Here is a 27800-nt window from a genome sequence, read left to right as displayed (position 1 = left end):
TACAAAACAAGGACTAAGAAAGTTGGAGGAGGACTAAGAAAGTTGGATGGTGCTCGAACTTTCACAACAGATGTTTCTTCATTGACTTTCCCCCAGGAGGAGAGTAAATGCAAGTTGTTCATCTGAGCGATTTCCATCCCTTTTGGACGGCCCCTATTCCTCCTGCTGTGAAACGTGCACACTCCTCAACTAAATTGTATGGGATGGTTCCGAAAGGGGAAAACCTAGTTTGCATACTTCAAATTAGAGGTCTGCATGAAAGTACACGGGCATCAGAGACTCACACAGCCCCAGTCACAACGGCCTCCGGCCCTTAGGGAGGGCCATGCTTGAGGCTTAGCGGTTCTGACACCCCAAAGAAGTGGAAGGAGATCTACAGGCACTTGTAAAAATGTATAGATCATTATAAAGTGTTCTGAAATTTTAAGCTGAGCATCTTCCTTCTGCAAGTGTACTAGGGGTCAAAACTTTAAAGTCTCCATCTGCACCACGCAGGCCATGCTCAGGCCAGCCAAGGGTATCAAGAAAGGGGGAGGAATCCTAATTAGGTTTTCTTTTCCTCAGCATTGAACCACCTTCTGTAGCTGAATTGCTGGCACTCACTTCCTCAGCAAGGTCGGTTTCCGTGGAACTCCAAGGCAAGCAGAAAACTCCGGAAACTGAAACCATGAAACCTACAGAGTTCCCAGAGGAAACTGGACCACCCGGAACCTTTCTAAAACCAGTGGTCACTGACCAAATTACGAGTCAGGAAAATGGTCTTTGGTGAGTGAGCATTTCTGAGGTCTCAGAACGTTTTCATTTGACTGGGAACATTTGCGCTCAAGGTTTTGGTTTTGCATCCGGCTTGGAAAAAACATGCGGTGTCATTTTCTCCTCAGGAGAACAGAGCCAAAGGACAATGACTGTCCCGAGTGCTTCAGGGCCATGTTATTACTCCTTACCCTTCATGTTCTCTGGTGACTGTCACTCCTTACTGGACAGGACAGCCAGGTTGCAAATGTTTACCCCTGTGTGGACCCTCCAGCAGCTCAATCGCACAGACTTTTGCTGACAGGGATTTTCGATTTAGCTGTAAAGTTTCACTGTTTTTCTCAAGTGGATAAAAAGTCCTGACTTCCTTTGTTTCTAATTAAAGACATATGGGCAGAAGATGACCAGCTCCCTCATTTTAACTCCGTGTAAAAGAGTGTGGCTCCGTGGCATCCCAATTTGCCTGTCACCAGTTTGCCGGGCCGTTTTAAACAGGTCACCTGATCTGTCTGCAAGCAGGGAGGAACATACACCTCGTTGATTGGTGTCCTGTGCTATTTCACTGTTTGGTGCTATCAAGTGGTAATAAAAATGCTTTAGAAGCAACGCTGTGGGTTGTCAAAATGCCCATCCATCACCGTAAGCAAATTTATTCCATAACACTTCAGGTCTTTAGAAGTAAATTGAGTAACTGCAAAAAGTGTCTTTGAAATAAAAGGGAGAAGGATCAAGTAATGGCCTGATCCCAATGGTGAGTTAACTACCCTCTGGGAGTGGAGGTTTTTTCCTACTTGGGAGGCTTTAGCTCTGCGAATGCAACAGTGCCGGGAGAAACACGTTTCTATGATACCAAAAGGCAAGCTACTAGTTATATTGGGTATTTTGTGCCTTGACAACAACAACAACAACAAATGTATATGTGTGTGTGTGTGTGTGTGTGCGTGCGTGTGTGTGTGCGTGTTGAAAGAAGTCATAGTTCTTGTGCAGCAGTTACCATCCTGTGCCAGGCTAATCTTTCCAAATGAGTCACTGTTCAGCTAATAAAAGGTGTTTTCAGATCTATCGGTGGCAAATGATAATCACTGGAGGAGAAGGAGCATGTATTGAGCACTTACTGTATGCCAGACACTGTATGCCAAGTGCTTGTACGTCAGCTCATTAAATCCACACAAACTCGTGGAGTAGAAACTCACTTCCTCCATGTTAGAGAAGAAGAAACTGAGTTGCAAAGAACTTAGACAACTGCCCAAAGTCACATTGCCTGGAGGAGGCAGAACTAGAATGTGAACCTGGGCAGTGTGGCTTCGGGTGACAGTCTTAACCATATGCTACCCTGGCTCCAGGCTTCCTGTGCTAGTCTGATGGAGGAGCCCTGCCCATTTAGAATTCTGATTCACTGGCCATTCATTGACCTGGAATCCAGTAGTCACTCAGGAAATACTAGTGCCCTCACGCATCCTTTCTTGTGTCAATCCTATCTTACAGACATAGAGGAGGATATATTTTCTTTTTTTAAATGTTTACTTATTTATTTTTAGAGAGAGAGCAGGGGAAGGGGGAGAGAGAGAGAGAGAGAGAGAGAGAGAGAGAGAGAGAGAATCTCAAGCAGGCTCCACACTGCCGATGCAGAGCGCGACGCAGGGATCGAACTCACAAATCGTGAGATCATGACCTGAGAGGAAATCGAGAGTCAGACACTTAACTGACTGAGCCGCCCAGGCACCCCGGGAAAATATATTTTCAAGAAAGACTCTTCTGAGAGTCAGGAAAGAGTTAGGGAGCAGCCTCTTTGAGAGGATCTTTTTTTTTTCCTTAAATTGCAGGAGGATTTAAATGGGTAGAAGTTTGTCAATTACATCTCAAAAAAGCTAGGAGAAAAAAGAAAATAAAGTGCATTGCTTAAGGTAAATTTAAAAAATAAAAATAAAAAGGTAAAGGGTAGAGCCTTTCAATATTTCTAAATGTGCCAGTCCCAAAATGTTGATGATAGCTGCATTAGATATTTTGGTCACGATCTTTGTCAGAGTCTAAAAAAAATAGTCATCCCCCTCAGTGTGACTCACCAGAAATGTGCTCAAAGCTTCTCATGTTTAATACACATGGAAAACAGTGCATCCACCTGCTAATGGAAGCCCACTAAAGTGGTTCCCTGGGGATCTACTGGTGACAGTGATGTTACATCTTCCTGGGCGTGTTTTTTTTTCCTATTTTCTTCTGGAACGATGTCGAAAACGAAGAGGAAGTATTTTTTCTGTCCTAGAACATGTTGAATCGGGACTGAAACCTATCACATTCCCAACCCCTCTGACCCAAGTCCCCTGAAAGGAAACTGTCCCAACCTTCAGCAGACAGGTTGGCATGAAGGGTCAGAAAAGGGACTCATGCTATAGTCACACATCCTGATTCAGCTGGGTTCTTTGCGAGTCACCCCTGATAAGTTGTTGCTCAGAGTTTTGTCCCTCATTCATGACCATAAACGTGAGGCACATCTGGCCTTAACAGGACAAATATCATGTTTTTCATGGTTTTGCTGGTGGCTACACATACTCAGAAGACCTTGAAAACCATGAGCTGGCCACCCACATAAGAACTATCCCAAATCCCAGTTTCCACAAGGGATTAAAGCAAAGAGATTTGGGGGGGGGGGGGCTTTGTGCATTTGTGCTTGTGTGTGTGTGTGTGTGTGTGTGTGTGTGTGTGTGTGTGTGTTTAAACTGACTAGCACCATTCAGAGAGTCCTTAGGAGGATTTCTGCTCTGAGCTCTGGCTCTCCAGGCAGCACAGCCCCACCACCACATCCTGCCTCTCCACTTCCTCCTCCCCTTTCCCAGCTCCAGAAGCCAATATGGGAAGTCTCTCACGACCCTGTGGCTTGGCCAGGAGGAAGCCTGAACTTGATACAGCTGGCTTTCCTGGGGCCTGGTAAGAGCATTTATCCCTGAGTCTGTGCTTCTTTGCTCACCTATTTTTAGCCCTGGGCTGCAGAGCTTCCTGAGGCCTCCGCCATCAGTCTCTGTCGCGGCCGGGCCATGCCAGGGATGGGACCCAGGTGCTGCCAGGACTGCCGCGCACCTGAACAGGGACCCGGGCAGCAGTTAAATGTGGTTTGCTTTAACGTCAAAAGGAAGAGAAATAAACACCCTAAACCAACTCCCTCCCTGTCTCCCAAGAACAACGGTCGGAGTTTTCTATTTTAGCAGTAAGCCATGAGGGTGGCTGGACACATGTGAACTGGAAATCTGGTCCCATTAATCTGGCAGGCAGAATGGCAAGAATGTCCTGATCAGGACCAGCCCAAAGCACTCCTCTCCAGCTGCCCTCTTACCGCGTACTCCCTGTCGTGGGGGCATGCCCTCTCCAGACCACACCATTCCCCGGTCCCTTGGCACCTGTTGCCTCTGCAGAACCGTCCTTGATGACCTGCTCTGTGTCCTTCAAGACCCGGGCCAAATGCTACTAAAGCCTTCATCACCTTGGGACAATTGATGCATAGCTGTCACCCTCACCTGACTGAGCAACGCCATGGACAGAGACTGTGTCTGTTTGCTTACACGTCGAGTGTGCAAGACGGCGGGTGTGAGCGGTGGGGTGGGGGACATGACAGGGATGCATGGGAGGTGGAACAGGAGGTGTAGTTTGGGGCCAGGTGGTCCCACATTAACAGGGCTTTGCTAAAAGCTGAATGAACAAACACATGACACACAACAAAAAGTTAAAGTCAAGATACAGTAAAGAGCCACAACTAGGAAAAATAAAACTAGCAAATTCATGTTCTTGGTTTTGTCGGTACTTATAAAGCTCATTAGTTTAAGTGAGGCGTTATGAATTGACTCTATTTATCAGTTCAAGAGATTTAGGGCGCCTGAACCAGGGTGGGTTGGGCCAAATGTTCCACGTGCAAAATTTAAACGTAATTACAGTGCGTGGAATATACTGTCTCCGACTTGTCCCCAATGTCAGCCCCACCAGGCAGAATGTCACATCCATATCAGATCAGACATGACAACAGAGATTAAGACAAACCAGAATTCACCAGCTGGCAATGGCCTTTGCCTGATAAACGCTATTGCCCATCACTCAAAGACGGTATTTTTGCGATGTCTGTGGCTGTCTATGGGTCACCAGAGCTTAGTCCTGCTTAGTCCTGGATAGGCAGAGCGGGAGGGGCCTGGGCTGGGAGCAGGGGGAAGAAGGCAGCCAGGGAGGAGAGGAAGCCTCTCCTCTGCAGTGGCAGGTGGGGCTGTGTCCTTTCTGAGGCCTGCTTTCCGGTCAGGCCTCTATCTGTCCTCTCACACCCCTCCCACACCTGTGGTCACTTGATAGAAAGAACATGTCCCCTCCCACCCCACCCACATTCGAGCTGTCCCTGTTGCCAGAGCCCGCTTTTTCTTGGGGGGTGTCATGCTGAGTTCTTCCTCCCTGTCTAGCCTCTGTGTGGCTGAGTCCTCCTGCCCAACTGCCCCTTTGGGATTTAACACTTTCCTGAGGGCTTCTTTTCTGACTGCTTGGTCAGCTCCATACACCTCAGCCCCCAGGAAAGCAATTGCTCAGTCCAGGTGCCCAAGAGTCTGCCCTCCGTGGCCTGGGTGCCCTGGGTCTCCATTTGACTAATGAGGGCAATTGGACAGGCATGAGAGGTGTAACTGCAAAGTCAGCACCAGAAGACAGAATTTTACAGCCAAGTATAGAGGTCGGGTGCCCAGGAAAGTTCAGCACAGGGGGCCCAAAACAGCCCAGGATCAAGTACAGCAGAGAGGCGTATGGCCAGAGTTGGTTGGGGGCCAGAGTAGGCCTGCCCCTGTGACTGGAAACAACCCTTCAGGAATGGGCAGATTCTCACAGCCACGGGCATGATTTTCTTGTGGTCCAAGTCAGGCACTGGCCGCCTTTGGATAACTCTCTGGTTTGGGTGAAGAACACAAAAGGAGGGGAGTTCTATCGGATTCTGGGGAGATCACTGGAGCCATGCTTCATAATCCAAGGGTGTAATCAGAATTACCCTAGAAGTTTTGTCAAACTCCGCATGCCAGGACCTCACTCAGGACCTAGCAAATCAGAATCTCAGATGCGTCTCGGGTGGGGTGGGCAGGCGCAGACGACAATAGACTCAGGTACAACCTGCCACTGCTCACCCCAAGGTGGGCACCACCTCAGTTGTCCAATCTTGGGGCCAGAGACCTTATCCTCTTACTTTGTACTTAGCACAGCTCCCTCCCTCATAATAGACCTAAAATAGTATGTGTTGACTGATCGAATGAATGAATATGGGAAGAAACGAACACACACTTCTGGTTACCGAAAGAATTGTTGATTCTGTCAACAAAGACAGAGAAAGAACGGAGTTTCCCATAATGGATTTTAACTCCAGTTGTAAGTAAGCCTTCCAGTTACCTATTCTTAAGAACAGCTAAATATGACAACACTAATGTGTATTTTATCGACTAGCGTGGCTCAGGCATATATGGTCTTACTGAACAAAACAAGGATTTGTATTAACATCATAGATGAGAGTCTAAAATGAAAGTAGGCACTCCACCTAACTCACGATTAATTATATAATCTGAGGCTTAATTCTGGCTTTGGAAACAATGGGAACCGTAATTACATGTCTAAAGCCCAAAATGGAATCCCACAAGTGTTTGACAAGCAGAACATAAGGATGATGGAGTGGTTTACCCATGAGCTTGACCACAGGGCAACCCTGGTGAGTCACGATTTCAGGCTGTGGTAGGATTTCTCATTACCCTCCATTCTTCTATGGTGACTATATTGAGCTCTGGGCCACTTGATGGATGTGACTCTGTTTGTGAATTCAGGCTGGCCTGCTGTCTTTGCGGATCTGACCCGTATATAGAATAGCCATGCAAATTAGCATGGGCCTCTGGCCAGAAAAAATTAATCCAGGCCTAAAAGCAATCAAGTAAAAGGTGTCAAAGGGCACACAAAGAGGGGAAAATGACTGGGAACACTGGCATCCTACTTTTTAGGTTTCCCTAGCTCACTACCTTGTGATTTTTTTTTTCCTTTCGTCACTAGAATACTCGCAAATGGAAGAGCTGGTAGAAATCTTTCCAAATACTTCTGGGATGAGAAAATAAGTTCATGCTGAAAGTTGCGTTAGGGATTCAGAGAGGTCTTCCCTGAGTCAGGTCCGCAGGGACCTCCACACCAGCCCTTAGCATTGATCTCAGTGCCCTGTTGTGCCTGGACAGCACCTGCCACACTGGGTGGTTCTAGTCACTTGTTTTATAGTCTGTCCCCCACATTGGACTGGAAGATCCTCGAGGATAAGAATCATGTCCGTTTTGCCCACCTGATTCCCAGCATGTGGCACAGGCATTGGACAAACAGTCCTCAAATGAATGAATGGACACTGGAGGATGATCTTGCCCCACCTTCCTGTAACAAGAGAAGGCTGTACGGTGGCCAGGGCTCCCTGGCCCATGGTTGACAGCCTGCTTGTCCTTCCCAGAATGCCCTGCTGGCCTTGCAGCTCTCATCTTCCCTCCTGCTCTGCTCCAGGACGCTTAAAGCCTCACTAGGCTTTCTTTTGTCCACATTGGCAGGTTGCCTGGTAAAACACCACCCTGAGAAATGGAGACAGAATGTGAAGGGCACAGGCAAACCTGAGAAGGAAAGGCAGGGGCTGAGGTGGAGGGTAGGCTGGATCCAGAGAGTCGACAGTGAAGAGAGAGCCAGGTAAGGAGTCCCAGGCCCAGAGCACAGAGGGTCTAGAGGTGAGCAAAGGCCAAGGGTATGAAGAAGGAGACTGGACGTGGAGGTACCTTGTTTCACAGAAGATGCCATGTACCTGCCTTCCATAGAGACACCGCTGACAGTAATAGCAGTGATAATAACTAATGTTTCCTGAGCTCTAACTATGTGTACCGTGCAGAGTATCCTCCTCATGGGAGTGATTGACCCATACAAGGGACCGGTAATTGTCAGGGGTTAGAGGTCAGAAAGGTGAAGCTTTGATGACCAAGGTCATATTGTCGCTGGAGAACTAGGAATGCCCCCAGGTCTCTGTCAGCCTCTCCTCGTCCCACGAGGTGGGTGTGTAATGACACACAAGGGGTAAGTGTGTAACAGCACCCGAGGAATAATGACAGAATGGCAATCAAAATACCACTTGACGGTTATCTCCCAACTGCCCCCAGCAGAGTGCTCACTGGTTAAGCAGGATCTGTGGTTTAGACTTCAGGCCAAACAGACCTCTTAACCACCCCAATCCCCACCAAAAAACTGAATCGCGGGACTAGCAAATTAAGAATGTCTGTAGAGCACACCCTGACCTAACTGATGACGCCAGCAGTGAGGTCAAGCGGAAGAGAGACGGCCTGAGTGCGCATCTTCAGATGATGGCGGCCTGAGTTCTATTAGCAGCTCTTGTGAAGATGAGAAGGATGTCTCGCGAGGAAGGAGCGAGGCCAAGGATTCAGGTGGATAGGGAGAAGCATGAAGGCGTGGAGGGAAAGTATCCCTCCCCTGTAGTAGTAGTAGTAGTAGCAATAATAATAATGGTAATAAATACGTAGAGGCTATCACTTCTAGAGTGCATTGAAGTGTATTGCTCAAGCTTTCTACCTATCATGTTAGGTAACTAGCGTTAGCCTTGGAATAAACAAACCATTTAGGGGATTTCTCTAAGACCACAGACCTAGGAAGTGGCAGAGATAGGACTCAATAGCAAGAGGGCAAAGCCCACCAGCTTTCTGTCTGCCACACGGGTAAGTAAGTTAATCTAGCTGGGGAACATGAGTGGGATGTAAGGGCAGACCCTGGCTCTGTGCCAAGCATCCCAGCCAAGCCTTTTCCTTCCTATCACTGGTTCTTCTAAGTGTCTGCTGAGAGCACACTCTCTCTTCCTTGCTGACTCCCAGCAGAGGAAATTCTCTATCAGACTGTACCATTCCAATTCATATTTATACATAATTTAAAATTTTTCCAGTAATGGATTAATTCCCAAACATAGAGGTTGGTCCCTAATCTAGGATTCATGGCAATAGGTACCGTCTAAATATACTGGTAACTTAGTGTAAATAAAAAAGCGTGGTCTGTGGAACAGGCAGAGCAATGAAACAGATCTAAGACTACGGTTATTTGTTACAACAGAAAGAAGTCATTTGAAATTACTGAGAGAAAACATGGATTATGTAATAAATGGTGATAAAATAACTGATGAGTTAAATAACAATTTTGCCGGATCTTTATCTTGCCTCTTGCCACCAACACATGGATGCAGCAAATATCTAAGTATAAAAAACGAAGCCACAAATGTATGGCATAAAAACACGGATGGATATTTTTATATCCTTGGACTGAGGAAGGGTTTTTTTTTCACCCCAAGATGATATTGATTCAGCATATAATTTTAAATTTCACGTACCAAAAATTCACAAATAACATTTACAGAGAAAGAGTAAACTGGGAAAAATTAATTGCAAACTGTATAACAGACTAAGAGTTATTATCTTTACTGTACAGGAACTCCTATAAATCAAAGGAAACAGCCCAGTAAAAATGAGAAAGGATACACATAGGCTTTTCACAAAAGAAGAAATACCAAATGTATGAAATTATACTAAACCCTTAATAATAAGTATGGTTACACAAATAAAACAATAATAAAGTGTGTGTGTGTGTGTGTGTGTGTGTGTGTGTGTTTACTCATCAAATACAAAGAATAAAAAGAAAACAGCATTGGTCATGTGCTGAGAAATGACTATTCTTAAGCACTAGTGGTCGGAATGGATATTGGCATAATTTCTGGAGAGAAGTTTAGTAATACATACCCCAGTTTAAAATATATACACTAATGTGGCGCCTGGGGGCTCAGTCGGTTAAGCGTCCGACTTCAGCTCAGGTAATGATCTCACAGCTGTGGGTTAGAGCCCAATGTCGGGCTCTATGCTGACAGCTCTGAGCCTGGAGCCTGCTTCAGATTCTGTGTCTCCCTCTTTCTCTGCCCCTTCCTTGTTCGTGCTCTCTCTCTCTCAAAAATAAACATTAAAAACTTATAAAATATATATACTCACTCTTAGCCCAAGATTTCCAATTCAAAGAATCTATTTTTATTGTGTTAAAAGATATGCATTCTAGGGGCGCCTGGGTGGTTCAGTCGGTTGAGTTTCTGACTTCGGCTCAGGTCATGATCTCATGGTTCATGACTTCAAGCCTGGCGTCGGGCTCTGTACTGACAGCTCAGAGCCTGGAGCGTGCTTCAGATTCTGTGTCCCCGTCTCTCTCTGTCCCACCCCTGCTTGTGTTCTCTCTCTTTCAAAAATGAATAAACATAAAAAAATTTTTTTTAAAGATACACATTCTAATATTTACGATTTTAACCATTTCTAAGTGCACAGTTCAGTGGCATTAAGTACATTCACATTGTTGTACATCCTCTGCAAATTTTTTTGTCTTCCCCAATTAAAACTCTGTATCCATTAAACACTAACTCTCCATTCTCCCTGCCCCTGCCCTTGGCAACTATGATCTACTTTCTGTTGGTAGGAATTTGACTACTCCAAGGATTTAAGAAAATAATTGTACAAGAACTACACACACACACACACACACACACACACACACAATGTATTTATTTAAAAAAATTAAAAAAAATTTTTTTAATGTTTATTTATTTTTGAGACAGAGAGAGACAGAGCATGAACAGGGGAGGGGCAGAGAGAGAGGGAGACACAGAATCTGAAATAGGCTTCAGGCTCTGAGCTGTCAGCACAGAGCCCGACGCGGGGCTTGAACTCACGGACCGTGAGATCATGACCTGAGCCAAAGTTGGACGCTTAACCGATCAAGCCACCCAGGCGCCCCTAAAAAAATTTTGTAATATTTACTTATTTTTGAGAGAGAGACAGACAGATGGTGAGTGGGGAAGGGGTAGAGAGAGAAGAAAACAAAACCTGAAGCAGGCTCCAGGCTCTCAGCCCAGAGCCCGATGCGGGGCTCGAACTCATGAATGGCGAGATCATGACCTGAGCCAAAGTCGGATGCCTAACGGACGGAGCCACCCAGGCACCCCGAAGACGTATTTATTCAAAAAAATATATGCTTGGTAATAAACAAGACAGACGAAGGTACTTGTCTTATGCACAGTGTGATCTAGATAAGGTAGAACAGTAACAAACATGTAAGCAAGAACAGCATTAGATTGCTGTAAATACTATGAAGAAAAGACATAGATTCATGTGACAGTGATGGTGGAGCGTCCTTCAGATGAGGCAGTAAGGAAAAGGTGTCTCAAGCACTATTTATAATCAAAAACAAATTAGAAACATCTAAACGGCTAAGCAACATGTCTGCTAAGGCTCAGAGTCCACCTGGCCGGATGTCAGCACATGACAGTTCACTGCAGACTCTAAGAGCCTTCCTTAGAAATAACTCCGTTAATTCAGTGTGCCTTCTGTAGAGTATTTTCCCGGAGAGAAAGCGTTTCCGAAATTTGGGGGTAGAAAATAATTCGGCAGTGTACATGCTAATGCTGCTTTATTCTGAGAAGGAATGTGTAGATGACAGTTTCAAGTGCTTGATGTTCAACCCCTCCTAAAACTGTAAAATAGCAGCAGGGCGATCAGATCAAGAGGCTGATCTAAATCTTCTCTCTGTGGTTTTACTTTTGTTCTGGCAGGCTGAGCCACCCTGGAAAAAAATTACAGTGTGTGCACGGGAAACATATTCTTCCCTCTTTCTTGACTAACTGACATGCTGGAGAGCAGGCGTGAGTAAGGGGCAATGGCATTGGTTGTGCTATAGTCCAAATACAGGGAACAATTTAGCGCCAAGGGCTTGGCCTACTCTTAGCCTAAGGCAGGAAATTCAAGGGTAATATAACACTTTGCCGTTAAGTAATACCGCTGGAATAAAAGCATGTTTGGGATGACTTTGGGCATTACCTTGGAATTTCTGTTCCATTTGCTTCCAGAAAGAACCTTTTTTTCCCGCCTAAAGTTCTTGTATTTCAGAATTTTTTGTAGCTGTATAAAGATGATGCATACAAACTGGCCTTGACTTAAAGCTGTATGTCATAAGAGCATGCTGAAGAAAACACACAGGATCTCAGTTTTGACCACAAGACCCTAGGGCAGCAGCTTTGTCTACAAGTCACAGGTCAGAGACCTCACTCTACTATTTATTAGCTGTGTGATCTTGTGCGGATTATTTCAGCCCTGATTCTGTAAAAGAGGAGTGACGGTAGTACTTACTCAGAGTGTTTTCGTGAAGGTAAGATGCAGAACGTGTAGGGCCCAGTGCTGGCACACAATACAGCTTTCTCCTTCGTGCCTCGGCTTCATCACGGAGTCTGGCATTACTGACACACAGTCAAAAAAGACTAACATGGAAAACCAAAATTTATTTTTGTTGGAACAACTTGGGACACGGTCGGACCGATTCTCCCTGTTGGGTTTTGAGCCATACTCCTCCCATGCACCGAATTGCAGCATGAATTGAAGCCCTATCTTCAGCTTCAAAGGGACTTAGATTAACCGGAGCATCACTAGATAACTTGAAACAGACAGTGCAGGAGACTCAGACCCACAGGGGAAACTACTAAAGGATCTGGAGATGTTTTCTCTGGGAGAAGATTGAGGGGACATGAGCCTTGCCTCCAAATATTTGAAGGGTAGCATCATGTGGAAGAGAGACTAGATTTATTCTGCATGACTCTGTTAGTCTCCACGAAGACAGACTCCAGTTTTATATATGGGAAAAGTTTATTAAAAAAAAAAAATTGTCAAGGAAAGATGCTATATTCTTTTTTTTTTAATGTTTTTAATCTTTATTTATTTTTGAGAGACAAGAGAGACAGAGCGCAAGCAGGGGGGAGCAGACAGAGAGGGAGACACAGAATCCGAAGCAGCCTCCAGGCTCCGAGCTGTCGGCACGGAGCCTGATACCGGGCTCAAACTCACGAACAGTGAGATCATGACCTGAGCCTAAGACGCCCAACCGACTGAGCCACCTAGGCGCCCCAGAGAGATGCTATCTTCTAAGGAAGGGAGTTCTACAGAGATTCTATCACAAAATAGCTAATCACTCCCTGGGAATTGTGCACGGAACTCTGTAACAGGCAAGAGCTAGGTGAGGTGCCCTCTAGGGTTCTTTCCCAGGTCAGGGAGGCTGTAATTCAAATAGCTACCTAAGTGCAGCATTTTGCACAGCAACATCAAGAACAGCCATGGCGAGGTGTAAGGCACATACAGGCGCACACAGATTGTGCCTATGTGTGAACTGTAACCTTCTGAAACAAAAGAATTTCATGCCACATTGAAAAAAAGGCTTTTTTGACGGCTAGAAATGAAAATGTTCATCCTTTAGACTAGCGTATCATATTTTATAGGTTCATGCTGTAGACACAGGGGCCAAATGAAATGAACCAAGATCGTAGGCATTAAGTTACACTTTAATTTTATCTTTTTTTCTCCTGTGATTTTGACACGAGTGATTAAAAATGAACCTGGACCTTTGACCTACTCCTTTGGGGTTTCTCCCCCCCCCCCCATTCACCTGCAAACCTTTGCTGATCTTTGCATAGAGCTTTGGTCAACTGCTTTTAACAGCTAAACATTAAAGCCACTGAGAGCATAAACAGGAAGCTGGTGTTTAGGTGGGAGTTCCTAGGAATTTTATACTACTGACCACAGAGGCCAAGAGAGAAAGGAAATAGGAAAAACAGTGTAAATACCTGGGTGACTAATGACTTTGCGCAGCTTAGCTGGCTTTTCTGAACATTTAAGTCTCTTCTGGGGGAAACACCCTGAAAAATTTTCAGGACCCTGCGTGACATCGAAGGGGCAGATGTATGAGTGTTTACTGCAGGCGGTTGGTTTTGTTCACCGACTACCGGGCAGAGAGATTTTCTGCCGATCTCTCCAAGCGATGGACTCCATTTGCATGCGTGGTGCAGACATTTTGCCGAGCACCGGGGTTCCCAGGCCTCCGATTGTAAAGGATTGTTAAGGCCACCCCTTCCCTCGTTCACATGGATAGCGCCTAAGAGGATTTAGAATCAAGTGGGCACATTTGCACGGCCTTGTTCTGAAGAGGCAGCTGGAGCGCGGGCCGGCCGGCCTGGCGCAGCCAACCGCGGGTCCCGGGGGACCGCATTGTCCTCCGAGGGGCCGCCACGGGGGCTCCATTGTGCGCGGAGCAGGCCTTTTTCTCCTGCCCTCTGTCTCCCCCGGGCCTCCTCCCCCGCCCCCCCACGCAGACTTTTCTCTCAAGCTGCCCGGATCCCCCTGCTGCCGCATTTCCAATGCAGAGGAGCGGGCAGGGCTTCGGGCTGGCCATCTGCACGCGGAGATTGACAGCGGCCCCGGAAGGTCAGTGCCTCAACGATTTCTGTCTGAACAGCAGGCCACCCAGGCCTCCCGAGCAAAACAGGGACATCTGCTCCCCTTAATTTAGAACACTGGTTCCAATTTCACCGGAGCCCCCTGCTTAACGCCTCGCCTGGGCTCCGGGGGAGGGGTCGGGGAGGGGCCGAGCAGACGCGCCGCCCGTCCCCGACTCCCCCCGCTCCCGGGCAGAGCAGCTGAGCCGGCGGGGGCGGGGGGCGGTCACTCACGTGATCCGGGTGACGTCGTGCGGGGGTGGGGGCGGGCCGGCGGATAGGCGCGCGCTGCTCCCCCTGAGCGCCCGACGCCCGCTTTCGTCCTGGGTCTGCAGAGGCGCGGGCTGCGCCGCCCGGAGCATTGGAGGTGGGCGGCCTGGAGGGCGGCGATCCCGCTCGGTGACGAAGGGTCGGGCGGCCCCGGGGTCCCTCTCCTCGGGCAGCGGGAGTTTGGGTCGTCTCAGCCTTGCTGGGAGGAACACGTGAAGGGGCAGGAAAGTTTACTGCAACTAGAGTGAGAAATCCAGCTCAGCCCCTCCGTGGGCAGGACTCTGGGCTGGCAGCTTTAAAGCCAGCCTTCAGTGGGCAAGGCCCAGATCCTGCGTGGACAGTTGACATCGGAACTCGTCCTGCCTTTTGTGCTTCACAGTGGGTGAAAGAAAGAAAGCCCTGCATTTCTGAGTTTCCACCACTAAATCATAAGCTCCTGGAACACAGACACTGCATCTTCTGCGTTATTGTGGCTGCAGGTCCTAACACAAATGTTTGGAGACTAAATTAACGTATGAAGTGGAGGTGGACCTGTGAGCCCTGAGTATAACTGTTTCTCTTTGTGTATGACAAAAAACGAGACTTGGTGGAGAATGAACCTGTGCATACAGCTAGGTTATTATTAGTGAATTACTTTCCTCTTTTCTTCCCTTTCCTTCTTTGACAAGCGTCTTATTGTGCCTCTGTATTGCGGGATAGCAGGCAACCGGCTGGGGATATGAAGAAACAAGACCCGGCGGTCCTCAGATGTGGCCGCTCTGTGAGGCGGGCCGGGTGCAAGGAAACAGCTAACCAGGACTCTGGGTGTTAAGTGCAATAGTTGGGTTCCTCGATCGAGCCTCCAGAGAGAGAAGGAGGTCTAAGTTGAGTCTGGAAGGGTGAGCAGAAGCTTCCTAGGAGAAGGGCCCTTTATCCACACAAGTCCCCTCTGCGTGGATTTCCCCCTAACCCTGTTTACCTCCTGCCCATTCTTCAGGCCTCAGGTGAAATGTCACTTCCTTGGTGCCTGTACAACCAACATAAGGTTGTCCTATTAAGCGATCCTGTGGCATGTCGCACTTCTCAAGACATGCACAGCTGGACAAAGTTTATCGTCTCTTTCCAACTGTGAGCTTCTTGAGGCTGAAACTGGCCTGTTCATGGGTACAGTCTACATACATATCCAACACAGTGCCTGCCCCCACCACGTTCCCTAAGTATTTGGTGAACCCATGAGTAATCAGGCTTTTTTAAGTTAAGGACAAAGCATTCATGCATTTTCTGTTTTGGAGGTGAGGCCAAACTGTGGGCCCTCCTCCACTCTGAGTCCCACGGGTACAACATGGAAACAGAATGACCTTTTAGAATTTATTATTTTGTGGTTTCCCCGCAGTGCAGTGATTTCAAAACTCTCTTCTACAGAATCAGTGTGAGGTTGCTGCCCCCTCCCCCCCCCCCAAGAGAGATACCATCATGAAGCAAGTCTGGGGAAGACAGGGTTGCATAGAGCCTTTAAGGAGCTCCTGCACAGCGTCCTGACCCAGATTGCTGGTTTTCAAGGAGCGTCTAGTAACGTTTAGAAGCTGGCTGATGTGGATGAAGGGTAATGGTAACTTTGCTGCACCATTTTCCCCGACTTCTCCCAGGCCCTGGAAGGTAGAAGGAGCTGCTGTGGGGAGAGCTAACCAAGATTGATTTGCCAGCATGAAGGCTGTCTCCTTCCGCCTGGTTCCTTTGTTACACCTTGGACAAATTTGTTCCTTGTGTTTTGACCTTATCGAGAGAACAAGGGCGGAGATGGAGAGGCATTGGTGACATAGGACTGTCTGAGCTACAGTGCAGCCCTATGACATCGTAGCTGTGTGATTTTGAGGCAGTCTCTTGCCTCTCTGTACCTCAGACACTTCCGTTTGTGACCAGAAATAGTGGTACCTAATTTACAATGTTGTTAAGGTTTTAAAAGCTCTCATACGCATTTAGACTTTTCATGATGGATATAAATTTTATTTAACTGCTGATAATTAATAAATTAAAAATTAAATATCTAACCTTTACTAGGTTAATTTAACGAATTAAGTCTCCTGTTAGTGGAGCAGGATCACAGAGGACTATGGCCTAAGGGAGGAATTTTTCTCTGCTCGCTGCCTTCTTAGCGCAAGTGAGGCATTCTGGGTGTTCATCGTTACTTTTCCAGCCAGAAGGATTACAGTTCTTTAACAGCATTTGCTGAGCTCTCCCTCTAAGTAAACTTAAGTTGTGATTTCATTATATTGTATTCTCAGAGAGGAGTGTAGCAGCTGTACATCAAAATTCAAAAGTTTTGCCTACTTTCAATTTTCCAGGACTGACTTCATAGCCAAGTGTTAAGTTCCTCAGCAACAGGATTGCGATCCAGAAGTCCATATTATTTTGAATAGAAATCTGCTTACAATGAAAGAGTGAATGCGTTCCTGTCTTGTTTGTTGGAGCTTACTTTGACCATGGAAAAAATCGATATTGGCGTCTCAGAGAGGAAAAATTTTCAGGGCCTGTATGTTAGACCACAGTGTGAAAATTCACATTGTTTTAACATTGCGCTTAATGTTAAACATTGCACTTTCATGCTTCCCCGGCATAAAAGAAAGCTGCTTCTGGAAATTCAAAGGTACTCTGAAAGCGAACGTAGAAATGATTTCTTACCTGTATGTATAATATCGACAGTTTTACTCCAAGTCTTTATTTTCTGTGTAGAACATTGACTTGGGTAGAGTTTGCTAGACTAGATGTTTGGAGTGAATCTGTTTTCAGATATAATCTTTGACGCATTCATGAAAGCTTTATACTTTGAAGCAGGTAACAAAGGACATACTTCTTAAAATGCGTATTTATTTATTTTGAGAGCAAAAGCGTGAACAGAGGAGGGGCAGAGAGAGAGAGGGAAAGAGAGAATCCCAAGCAGGCTCCGCACTGTCGGCCCAGAGCCTGATTCAGGACTCAGTCTCACGAACGTCAGGATTATGACCTGAGCCAAAATCAAGAGTCGGCCAACTGAGCCATCCCAGGCATCCCAGGACATACCTCTTAAAGGTTGCCTCTATTCGTGGATCGAATCTCCATGCCCAGAATGGTACTTGGACCAAATATGCTGATATCACTTAAATCTTACAGGGGGTCACTGCTGAGGGATCAGAAATGTGCTGAACATCAAAAGATTCTCTCTAAAAAGAAGCTTTAAAAGCAACATCTAGTTTTAGACGTGAAGTGTGCCCTGTGCACCTCTTGGGTACCACTTCTCACCTTTGGGCACCCCCTGCCCTTTATTCCAGCTGTTGATTCAGGCTCTGAGCAGCTTCCTGTAGGTGCAGCCTGACAGGGCCTTGCCTCTTGCCCAGCCTCACACCTCTGCTGGACATTTGCCACTGGCCCCGGAGGTGCTCTGAGCCACTCGGGGCGCATGTGCTGACTTAAGCCCGAAACACAGTGGCATAAGTTTTCAGGGCAAACCTACGAAGCAGAAGCCCTAATGGATAAATGCTTTCCTTTCTTCCCCCAAGATGGACCGTCCCGAGATGTCTTTCCTGCAACTCAGGCAGGACACACAGAGCCAGCAACTGTTTGCCAGGAGCTGTGACTCGTCTTTGCATTGGTTTTCCATCCTTTTCTGCTTCATTCTTCATGTCCCTTACTCCAACTCTCTGGATCACACTCTGCAATCAAGTATTTTCACTTAAGCCGTTGTCTCAGGATCTGCCGTCTGAGACCCGGGCTAAGTCATTTTGACATTATGTTTTTTGGGTTTTTTTTTTTTTTACCAAAGGAAGTGATAGTGTTTACACTGGTCTTCACGCCCTCTCGTCCCACCCCATCCCTCTTCTCACTGTGAGCGTCTCCGTCCAGTTATTTTGTGAGATGGTTAAAGGGGTTACCTCTCTCCTTCCTTTGGATACGGTGGGACTTAGTGAGAGTGAGGAATCCTGGCTGCCTTTACTTCAGCACAGCAGGACCCAGGGTGAAGTTTGCTGTCTGCATCTGGCAGCTGGTCGGCAGCTTTGGCCCCGTGCTTTCGTCGGCTAACTTTAACCTGGCTCTGTTTAATTTTTCCAATCTGTATTTTTAACTTCATCCTAAGTTTTTTATTTGTTCATTTTATCTTGCTCTATTTATGGATTTGAGGAGTAAAAATAAGCAAAGATTAGCGTGAGTAGGACTTAAAAAAAAAAATCATGGGGCTCAAGTGGCCCAGAGGCACATATAATACCCTTACCATGTGACAAAGCTTTTAAAATGATAAGAAAATCATGGGTTTTGAAAGTAGCAGTGGAAAAACTTTATTGTCTCCATTTGGAGACCATTTATTGAATTTGTTTCATCACTAATAATAAGCCTCTGGATTCATGTCTGCATCCTGCTGGGCACCTGCCATAGTGGTACAGCTTTTATGGGTGCAGTGGTCAGGGGCATGCCAGGACATCACATCCGAAGTAAGACACCAGGTTTTCCATCTTGCTTCTCCACCATAAGATGGAAGTGTAAAACCTGAAGTGTGCATTCGAGTTCTGGAAGCAGCATTTTCCACCCTTGGGAAAACTGCTCCAACCAGAATACCATCCAGAGGTCAACAGCTTTGAGGAAGGACCAGAAAAGGAAAGAGTTCTGCATTGGGTCTGGGTTGTGGTGCAAGCAGTCCTCCCACTTGGGCTTCTGGTGTTAGAGGCATCAGTGCTGGGAAGAAATGCCATGTGGAGTTATTGGCAAGCCCCAATGGGAAAATCACAATGCAGACCTCCAGGCTTCTGGAGGATGGCTGTACCATTGGCAGCAGGGAATTCTATACTTTCTCACAATAGTTCTTACATGCTGTGGGGACCCAGTAGAGACAGAGCTCCTAGCCATGGGACACCCCCTGACCATATGGCCAAACGAGCCCATCACAACTGGGCTCTGTCAGAACGACCACATCATGTCATGGGGTAGGCCAAGGAACAATCCAGTGTAAGGCCGGACTGGTACCTCTGGAATTAAGCACAAGCAGGACCAGGGCACACAGCCCAGCTGACATGAGGGTTTCATGTCACCCACTGTTACTGGACCAGCGCCTTCCCATCAGTTCACACCTATGGCCATATGGAGGATCCTTTATGATCAGTAGACTGAAGAGGAAGGAGCTTAAGCTTGCTGCATGGGTGGACCAGCTCTGTCTGTGGGTGCAAGCTGAAGACAGTGACTGCACTCTAGCCCCAGTCAAGGGTAGTCTTGAACAACAGTGGTGATGGAGAGCTTCAGGTGGTGTCCCTGGTCATTTGCTTTGTGTCGAAAGAGAAGTGGCCTGAGGTTAGACTCATGGGCTATAGCGAATGGCTTGACCAGATGGACAAGGGCCTAGAAGGAGAAAATGGGCAGACTGGCAACCAGGACGTCTGGAGCAGACATGTGGATGGACCTGAGAGGGCATACTGTGGGAGAATCTTTGTACTGCATGTTGGAACTCCAAGAGGGAGGCACTAAGCCTGCAAGAAGATGAAATGACTGACCAGTTAATGGCACCCAGCCTCTGTCATCAGCCACTTCTAGTATTGGCACCATAGACACATGAACAGAAGAGCCATGGTGGCAGGGGTAGAGCCTATGCCTGGGCCCACTAGCCTGGACTCCCAATTACCAAAGTTTTTCCAGCTAATGCTGCTGCCAAATGGCTAACATTCCAGTAGCAGAGAGTGATGCTGAGCTCCCAATATAGCCCCGTCCCTTAAGGGGACCAAACTGACACTCTGGCAGACTGCCTACATGGGACATCTTCCAACCTGGAAGAAATGGCAATTCCTTTGAACATGAATGGACACACATACTGGATATGGGTTTATATTTTCCTGCTCTCAGGGCCTCAGCTAGTACCACTATCCAAGGCTTAAACAGTGTTAAATCTACTGTCATGGAATCTGATATAATATCACATCAGACCAAAGAACACATTTTTTAGCATGACTCCACTGGTTCTATCTCATGCTATACATCTAGAAGCTGCCAGCCAGTGAGAGCATGGCATAGACAGACCTGTTGAAAGCTTAACTGATGTGCCAGCTCAAAGGTGATACTTCTTAGGATGGAGTACCATTCTTCAGGATTCAGAGTAGACCTTAAATCAAAGACCTTTAAATGGCACTGTGTTCGCAATGGGTAGAACGCATGAGTCCAGGAACCAAGGATTCGAAGTGGAAGCAGTCCTTCTGACCATCACTCCCAGTGTCCTACTTGAAGAATTTTGCCTTTTTATCCTCACAAAATGGAGCCCTGTGAATTTTGAGATCCTGGTTCCTAAAGGGGGGATACTTCTGACAGGAGACACAGTGGTTGCCTCTTTGAACTTTAAGTATGGCTGATCCATGGGCAATTCTAGCTCCTTGCACCAAGGAACCAACAGGAAATATGAGAAGTCACTGTCTTGGAAGGGATCATTGAACCTGATCACAAGGAAGAGATAGGGAGATATTGTTATGTGCAGGGAAGGGAAGAATAATGTAGAACCTAGGTGATCTGCTTAGGTACCTCATGGTTTCCCTACTCCAACTTTGGAAGAAAATCTACCACAGCTTGAGATAGGCATAATGGTTAGGAGCTCAGACCCTTCAGGAATGAGGGATTGGTCTCAACACTAGGAAAGGCCCCAAGATCAGCAGACATGCCTGTTTGACAGTGAGGAACATCTTTAGTGGATAACAGGTAGGAGAAGATGAGTGTTAGTAGGCACCCTGAAATCAGCTATAGCACCAAATCTATAATTTATTCCACTAACCTTCCTCCATTCAGGTCCCCTTAGGAACAGAAGCCCACTGGTATCTTAGAGGAGCTTTTCTTGGAACCTATACGAAGAAGAAGATCCAAGTGTTGTAAAAGGTGGACTGTAGTGATGCCTTGATGCACTGTACAGATTCCTGTTCAGGAATGAAGGTCTTATTCTCCAGCTGCGGGGAGTTCTTTGAGAAGGCGGTCCTTACCTGTTAGCCTGTGGGTTTTGCCTCATGTAAAGAAGACTTTCTGGTCATCTGAAGGTCACACTGTCTTCCAGGGACAACCTTCACTGAATGACCTCTTGCCCTAACTTGGGTCAGCTCTCAAAGGCTACCTCACGTGGGTTGGCTGATGCTTTCACCAAGACTGCGTTACGTCTCAACTTCTCCCTCTGTTAATCTGACTTTGCCCCTCCCGCTTCCCAGGTGATCCCAAGAGCACTCAATAAACTGCTTCCTGGGAAGACGACCTATAACAGCCATTAAAACTTGGGTTATTACCAGATGAAATAATTTGTATTCAAAGGCTGGTGAGAAAACACTTTGGTTATACGAACTAGTTGATTTTATTAATGCCAGACTACAATTATGAGTCTCTTTTGCTGGTTGCCAATTGATTTGAATCAAATACACATATATGTAGCAAACTGAACTCTTTTTGTGAGAATTCCTAAGTACACTCAATCTGGGCATATCTCACTTCAGAGGCCAGATTTCCAACTCTGATTTCAGTCCTCTGTTGGGATTTTAGCCATTTTGTAAGAGAGAATGCATTTCCACAAAGTAAGTAGTTGCAGACATTCCTCAGAGTTTTGATACATGGACAGAAATTTCAGGAGAACTTGTGGATTCATAGATTCATTTCTAGACTCCTAAGGTTCTGTGCCTCCTTTGCACGCATGGTTTGTTTTTCAGCCTAATCAGCTCTTGCAACTAAACCACACTGATAAAGCAAACGTTTAATAATTCAGATATCTGCTGAGGTACGCATTCCAGGGGCAACTGTAGAAACTTAAAAACATGATTCATTTTCACGAAACTCTGTGAGTCTTTTCCTGAATTAGGAGTTTAGATTCACCCAATAGCAGCTCTCTACACCCTGCGGAGGTTTTGCAGTGTGTCTCCAGCTCCTGCCTGTTTGCTCCCGTGTTCATTTAACGCCTGGACAAGTGATCGAAGTGAGTTTATTATCTTCTTTGCCACTTTAAGTGCAGGTCTTGTCACATCTTGCTAAACTCGGGGAAGAGAGCAAGGTGCTTCCTCTGAGTGTTTTCATGACCAAGAGTTATTGACCTGAGGAAGTAGTTCAGAAAGCCTCTTCAACAAGTTTACCCAACTTAGAACTCTAACTGTGCCAAGTAGGATAAGCCCACATACCCTCTTCCCCGGAAACTTCTGTACAGTCTATGTATTGAGTGTCAGGAAGGGGACAGGTATAAAGAAAATGCACGTGGGGCCCCCGGGCGGCTCAGTCAGTTAAGCGTCTGACTCTTGATTTCGGCTCAGGTCGTGATCTCACAATTCTTGAGTTCAAGCCCCCACATCGGGTTCTGCACTGACAGCGTGGAGCCTGCTTAGGATTCTCTCTGCCTCTCTCTCTCTGCCCCTCCCCTGCTCACGTGCATGCACACTCTCTCTCTCAAAATAAATAAACTAAAAAAAAAAAACTTTGAGAAAAAAGAAAAGAAAAGAAAATACACACACGATCATTTGCTGACACTCCTCGTGTAATAATGAGCCTGAATGGCCATGTTCACAAGCAGATATTTCCAATAAACAACGCAGTGGAAGTTGGACACATGTGCCTCTTCTTTTGACTTAAGTAAAGAGCTGACAATGTTTCCCCCTTTTTGTATGATTCTTAGGAGGCGAGTGAACTAGCTTTCCTATTGGTTGTCATGCTTCTCATACAGGCTAATTCATCATGTGAGGTCATTGCATGCGGTGGGTCCTGTATCCCCCTTTCCTGCCCTCCTTCCTGCCATCCCCAGCTCTTCCCTTCATGGTCTGGATGATCCCATCAGCTCTAAAAGTCCCTGGTTAAAAGGAGTGTAAGCACAAGTCTCCTCATGCTTCCCAGCTTTGAAGCTAGGGCCCACAGGGTCCAGGGGACTGCTGAGGGTGGGAGCAGTGAGGGGACAAGGGGAGCAGGACAGTTGGGGCGAGTGATTCAGAGCTCACATCTTTTGGGTCTGTGTGCTTTCTCAATTAGGTTAGGTCGTCTCCCTCCCGTGGACTTCCCGAGTGATTTAGCCAGCACCAGGGGAGCTGGCTTATGAGAATACTGAGCCTAGCCCTCCTGTTTGCCTCATCAATGTGCATTTTGATCTCAAAACACTTGGAGCAGTACTTTTCCTCTTCCTTTCGAACACATTTGCACTTTCCCCTGACTTTTCCACTGAAAAAGCTGCTGTTGAAAATAATGGTAAATTTTCTAGTATTGGCAACGTGTTTGGCCCTGGTTGGCCATCTGAGGGGCCATCTTTCCCCAGGGCTTCTCCCTCTCATCATTCCAGATCTAGCTCCTCATACGTTCACACGTGCAATAAGGTGGTGTCCCCCTGATGAAGTTTCTGACTGGAACTGCAGGCTCCTCCCCATACTCGATCCAAAAGAATCTTCCTCCGTTTCTTCAGGTATGCTCGGCAGTAAGAATCTAGAGTGGATCCCACTGTGTGTAGAATGTGTGTGTAGAATGATGCCTACTGTGTGTAAGCACCACATGATCAGGGACACGGTCTTTCTTTATCACCACCATTTCCTTGACTGCTAGAACAGTGTGGGTTCAGGGCCTACCCTCAGTCTTTGCTGGCTAAGCGAGTCCTGCCTCAGGCGTGGCCAGCACTCACCGACAGGCACCGTGCTAGGCTCTGAGCAGACAGTAGACAGAACGAGTGCCTCTTGCCTCACAGGCAAGAGCTGGGGATGTGGAGAAAGCGAAGAAACTGATGTTTAAACAACATTTCAGTGCAACATTGTACGTGTTGTGAGGTGAGGGGTGGAGATCAGAGAAAGCAATCCAGCGATGAGGTCTGTGCAGAGTCCTGAGGACAGTAGGAATTTACCAGTCCACCTATACTCCTTAAGCTAACGACGGGACCATTTACCATCTGCTCCCCTTCCTGCCCTTATCTTTTTAATCTAAGTTCTCTTTACTCCCCAGACTGCCAGCCCTTCTGTTCCAGGGAACTAATCTGCTTTCTGTAACCCCCAAGGACTGGCTGGATGCTGTCTGGCCCCTTTCGTCCATGCTAGCCTTTCTCTGTGAATGTATGTTCATTACATCCTGAAAGGTCCTGCTCAAACCCAAGGGGTCTAGGGCAGCCTTCCCTAATGAATTCTCTTCTGATTCCTTTATTTCCCTCTTACTCACAGCTTAAGCTTTTAGCTTGTACAGTCTGATTCTAAGAATGCAGATAAACCACACTGGCACTGAGCATGATTTGGATGTCTGTAGATAAAAATCACCCAAAGAACAGTGTCAGGATTTTCCTCATCCTTTTATCAAAGCAGGAAATGCAGCACCTGGTGCATTGCATTTCCGTGTGGAAGTCAGCACATTAGAAGGTACCCACCTCCGTTGCCCAGAAACTCCTGGTCCTCTACTGTCAAAACATAGTTCTCTGTGTAAATCTAGCACTGTTTATAGATAGGGATATTTGGGGAGAAATCTGGAGAAGAAATGTGTTAAAATGGGCTTTATAACCACTATCAAATTTTTAAAAAAATTTTTAATGTTTATTTATTTTTTGAGAGAGAGAGACAGTGTGAGCAAGGGAGGGGCAGAGAGAGAGAGGGAGACACAGAATCCAAAGCAGGCTCCAGGCTCCGAGCTGTCAGCACAGAGCCCGATGCAGGGCTTGAACTCACAAGCTGTGGGATCATGACCTGAGCCAAAGTCGGACTCTTAACTGACTGAGCCACCCAGGCTCCCCACTATCAAATTTTTATATTCGACTCCCAGCTGAGTTATAGATTCTTTAGGAATTTTCCATCTTTGTATTCCTATAGGAGAGTAGTTAAGGAAATAAAATTATAATAATAACTTTATAATTGTGCATAACGCTTTACAGTTCACATCTAAAGTAAATGTCACCTCATCTGAGAAGCCATCCTAAATATCCATGACAGTTGCCCTCACCTTTCTTTGTGCTCCAACACCTCTTGTCAAACCTCTAAGTGTGGCACCCTTGGCCAAGCACCGTGACGTATGTTACGTGCCTGACTCCTTAGCAGATAGATTTTATCGAGAGTGGGGAGCTTAGGGGCGCCTGTGTGGCTCAGTCGGCTAATCGTCTGACTGTTGGTTTCAGCTCAGGTCATGATCTCATGGTTTGTGGGATCGAGCCCCACATCAGGCTCTGTGCTGACAGCGTGGAGCTTGCTTGGGATTCTCTCTCTCTCTCCCTCTCTCTCTGCACCTTCCTCACTCTCTCTCACGTGCCTTCTCTCTCAAAATAAATAAACTAAAAAAATAAAAAAAGAGTGGGGAGCTGAGCTTTTTCAATCGCATGCTTCTATGATCTGGCTCATGATAAAGGTCAGTACACTAAAAATACCTCATAGATAAGTAAGTAAATGAATGAACGGATAAATATATAAATGACTGTTATTTCCGTATTAAGTATGTGATAAAGGCTTGTTATATTACCCTTCGATTGTGATAGAATAAAGAAAACTAAAAGCAGATAAATCTAATAACTGTGGAAAACTTATTTGTGGGAGAAGGTTTGGAGTTGTAGATGAAATTAAGTCTCTAAATTTTCCTAAGAGTTCTTTTATTCCTAGAATAGATACTGATGAGTTAGTTGCATTCATTTGCAGCAGTATTTCTGCAGAGTCGGGAAATTGATTTAATTAAGTCCTGTCTTTCCCTAAGAGTTAGAAAAGTATTCTAAGAGTGGAAAAAAATCATAGAACAAATAGTTACCATGTAAATTATGGAGTATTAGGTGCTTCTCTGAGTATTTTCTCCTTCATGATTAAATGTTAATCTCTGAGTTATGCACTGTAATAATAGATCCAACTGAAAAAGTGTTTCTGGCACTAATGCATAAAATATGTGCATGCAGTTTGAAGGCTGAAAAATGGCACATTCTTTGGGGGTGGATGAAGAATGGTCTGAAAGTTACTGCCACTCCAGGGAAACAGAACGTGATTATCTACAACGTTAGCTGATTTTAAATACTGATTGCCAAACTGTTCAATAAAATATGAATACTTATTACGGCAATCCATATCACATGTTACATATCCTATTTCAGGGGTGGAGTGCACCTTCTTAAAGAAACATGTGCTAACTAGGTAATGTCAAACATTATAAAGTGAGTGGAAATTGAGACTGAAGTTCTCCTCTCTTATTGGTTGCTCAACTGGACTTTAACCTCTAGGAAAAGACTAAAACTATAAACAACATTCAGTATCCATGGTAACATGCATAAGAAGGTAATTATTTTTTCTTTACATTTTTAAATTTTAGAGTTTAATAGCATATTATATGCATTGCCTCAGGCCCACGATTCCTGCAGTTGGTCATTAAGTATCAGGAAATGCCCTCTCTACCAGTCATTATTGCTTAAATAAAATGCCACTTACAAGCCTTGTGAACAAAAGAGCTACAGTGTCTGTTTAAGGCATACCTTGACTATTGTGGTGATTTGGCAATGAGTGCAAGGACCCCAGAGCACCTGGCCCAGAAGCCAGGCTTGTGTCCCGAGAACAGCATTCACAAGGAAGCCTTTTCAGTTATGGTTAATTAGACGCAAGAAACAGCTCCGTCCTTCAGGTGAAACCAGAAGGAAGGCCCCAAACCCATGTTCTCATGCGGTCAAACGGCTGCTGTAGGAATATTGCCGGAGCAAAGGGTTCTGGGTAAGTCCAGCGTGCGTTAATTCCATCATATTGTGAAGGACAACCCTCTGATGTACCATTTTGGAAGTGTAGGTTTTATACTATTTGGGTTTTGTTTTTAATGTTTATTCATGTTTGAGAGGGAGAGCGTGAGCCGGGGAGGGGCAGAGAGAGAGAGGAGGGACAGAGGGTCCCAAGCGGGGCTCTACACGGACAGCAGCGAGTGCAGTGCAGGTCTTAAACTCACGAACTGTGAGAACATGACCTGAGCCGAAGTTGGACACTCAACAGACTGAGCCACCCAGGCGCCCCTATACTATTTTTTTTTTTTTAAGGAAGACTCATTGACAACGAATCCAACAGTTGAGAAGGTGTGAGGGGAGAATTTACTTACAAAATCTGTCTGATGTTTGTTCTACACAGGCAGAGTGATGTAATAGACCAGAAAATTCAGTCCAAGTTGAAACCAAAACTCTTTTCTCTGGCTACAGAGGCTCCTTTCCCTTGGCCCCTGTACACCTGGGTGGCTTACACTAGACAGGTGCCAACCTCACGGCTTTGGTTTGCCTGCAGAGGTGGCCTCAGTAAACCTGTCCCCAGGTGACTTGTGCAAACAAAAGGAAGAATATGTGCTGAAAACTAATCTAGGGAGCGCTAAATTTAGATCGGATTTTTCTTCCAAGAGTTTGTTTGTAAATCAGTTTTGGGAACCTGGAACAAACATTTCCCATAAAAACATCGTAATACATGTGGTTATGAAATTTAACCCCTAATGACAGTGAAATGTTACACATCAGCAAAACACATTTTGTAGCAGTTGTCTTTTCTCCATCTTCCTC

At 46.0% G+C, this 27800-nt stretch overlaps 2 long non-coding RNA genes across 5 annotated transcripts in view; one reads left to right on the top strand and one right to left on the bottom strand.

Moving 5' to 3' along the window:
- LOC106977201 (uncharacterized) overlaps positions 1-15075 on the bottom strand; it is a 30168-nt gene extending 15093 nt beyond the window's left edge. The window contains exons 1-3 of one of the 4 annotated variants that reach the window (XR_003425302.2): positions 14333-15066; positions 11970-12097; positions 10361-11406 (exon numbers count right to left, since the gene is read on the bottom strand). This is a non-coding gene — a long non-coding RNA (uncharacterized LOC106977201). Of the gene's footprint in view, positions 1-10360; positions 11407-11969; positions 12098-14332 lie in introns of those variants that run through there. The other 3 variants (XR_008299995.1, XR_008299994.1, XR_008299993.1) reach the window with 3 other exon arrangements.
- The window catches only part of LOC113603641 (uncharacterized), a 33524-nt gene continuing 19696 nt past the window's right edge, over positions 13973-27800 (top strand). Inside the window, exon 1 of the long non-coding RNA XR_008299996.1 lies at positions 13973-14087. This is a non-coding gene — a long non-coding RNA (uncharacterized LOC113603641). The remainder of the gene's footprint in view (positions 14088-27800) is intronic.

Source organism: Acinonyx jubatus, chromosome B4 (genome assembly GCF_027475565.1).
Source record: "Acinonyx jubatus isolate Ajub_Pintada_27869175 chromosome B4, VMU_Ajub_asm_v1.0, whole genome shotgun sequence".
NCBI classification, from domain to species: domain Eukaryota; kingdom Metazoa; phylum Chordata; class Mammalia; order Carnivora; family Felidae; genus Acinonyx; species Acinonyx jubatus.
The sequence above is the reverse complement of the archived record's forward strand: the minus strand, read 5'-3'. Positions and strand labels throughout refer to the sequence as shown.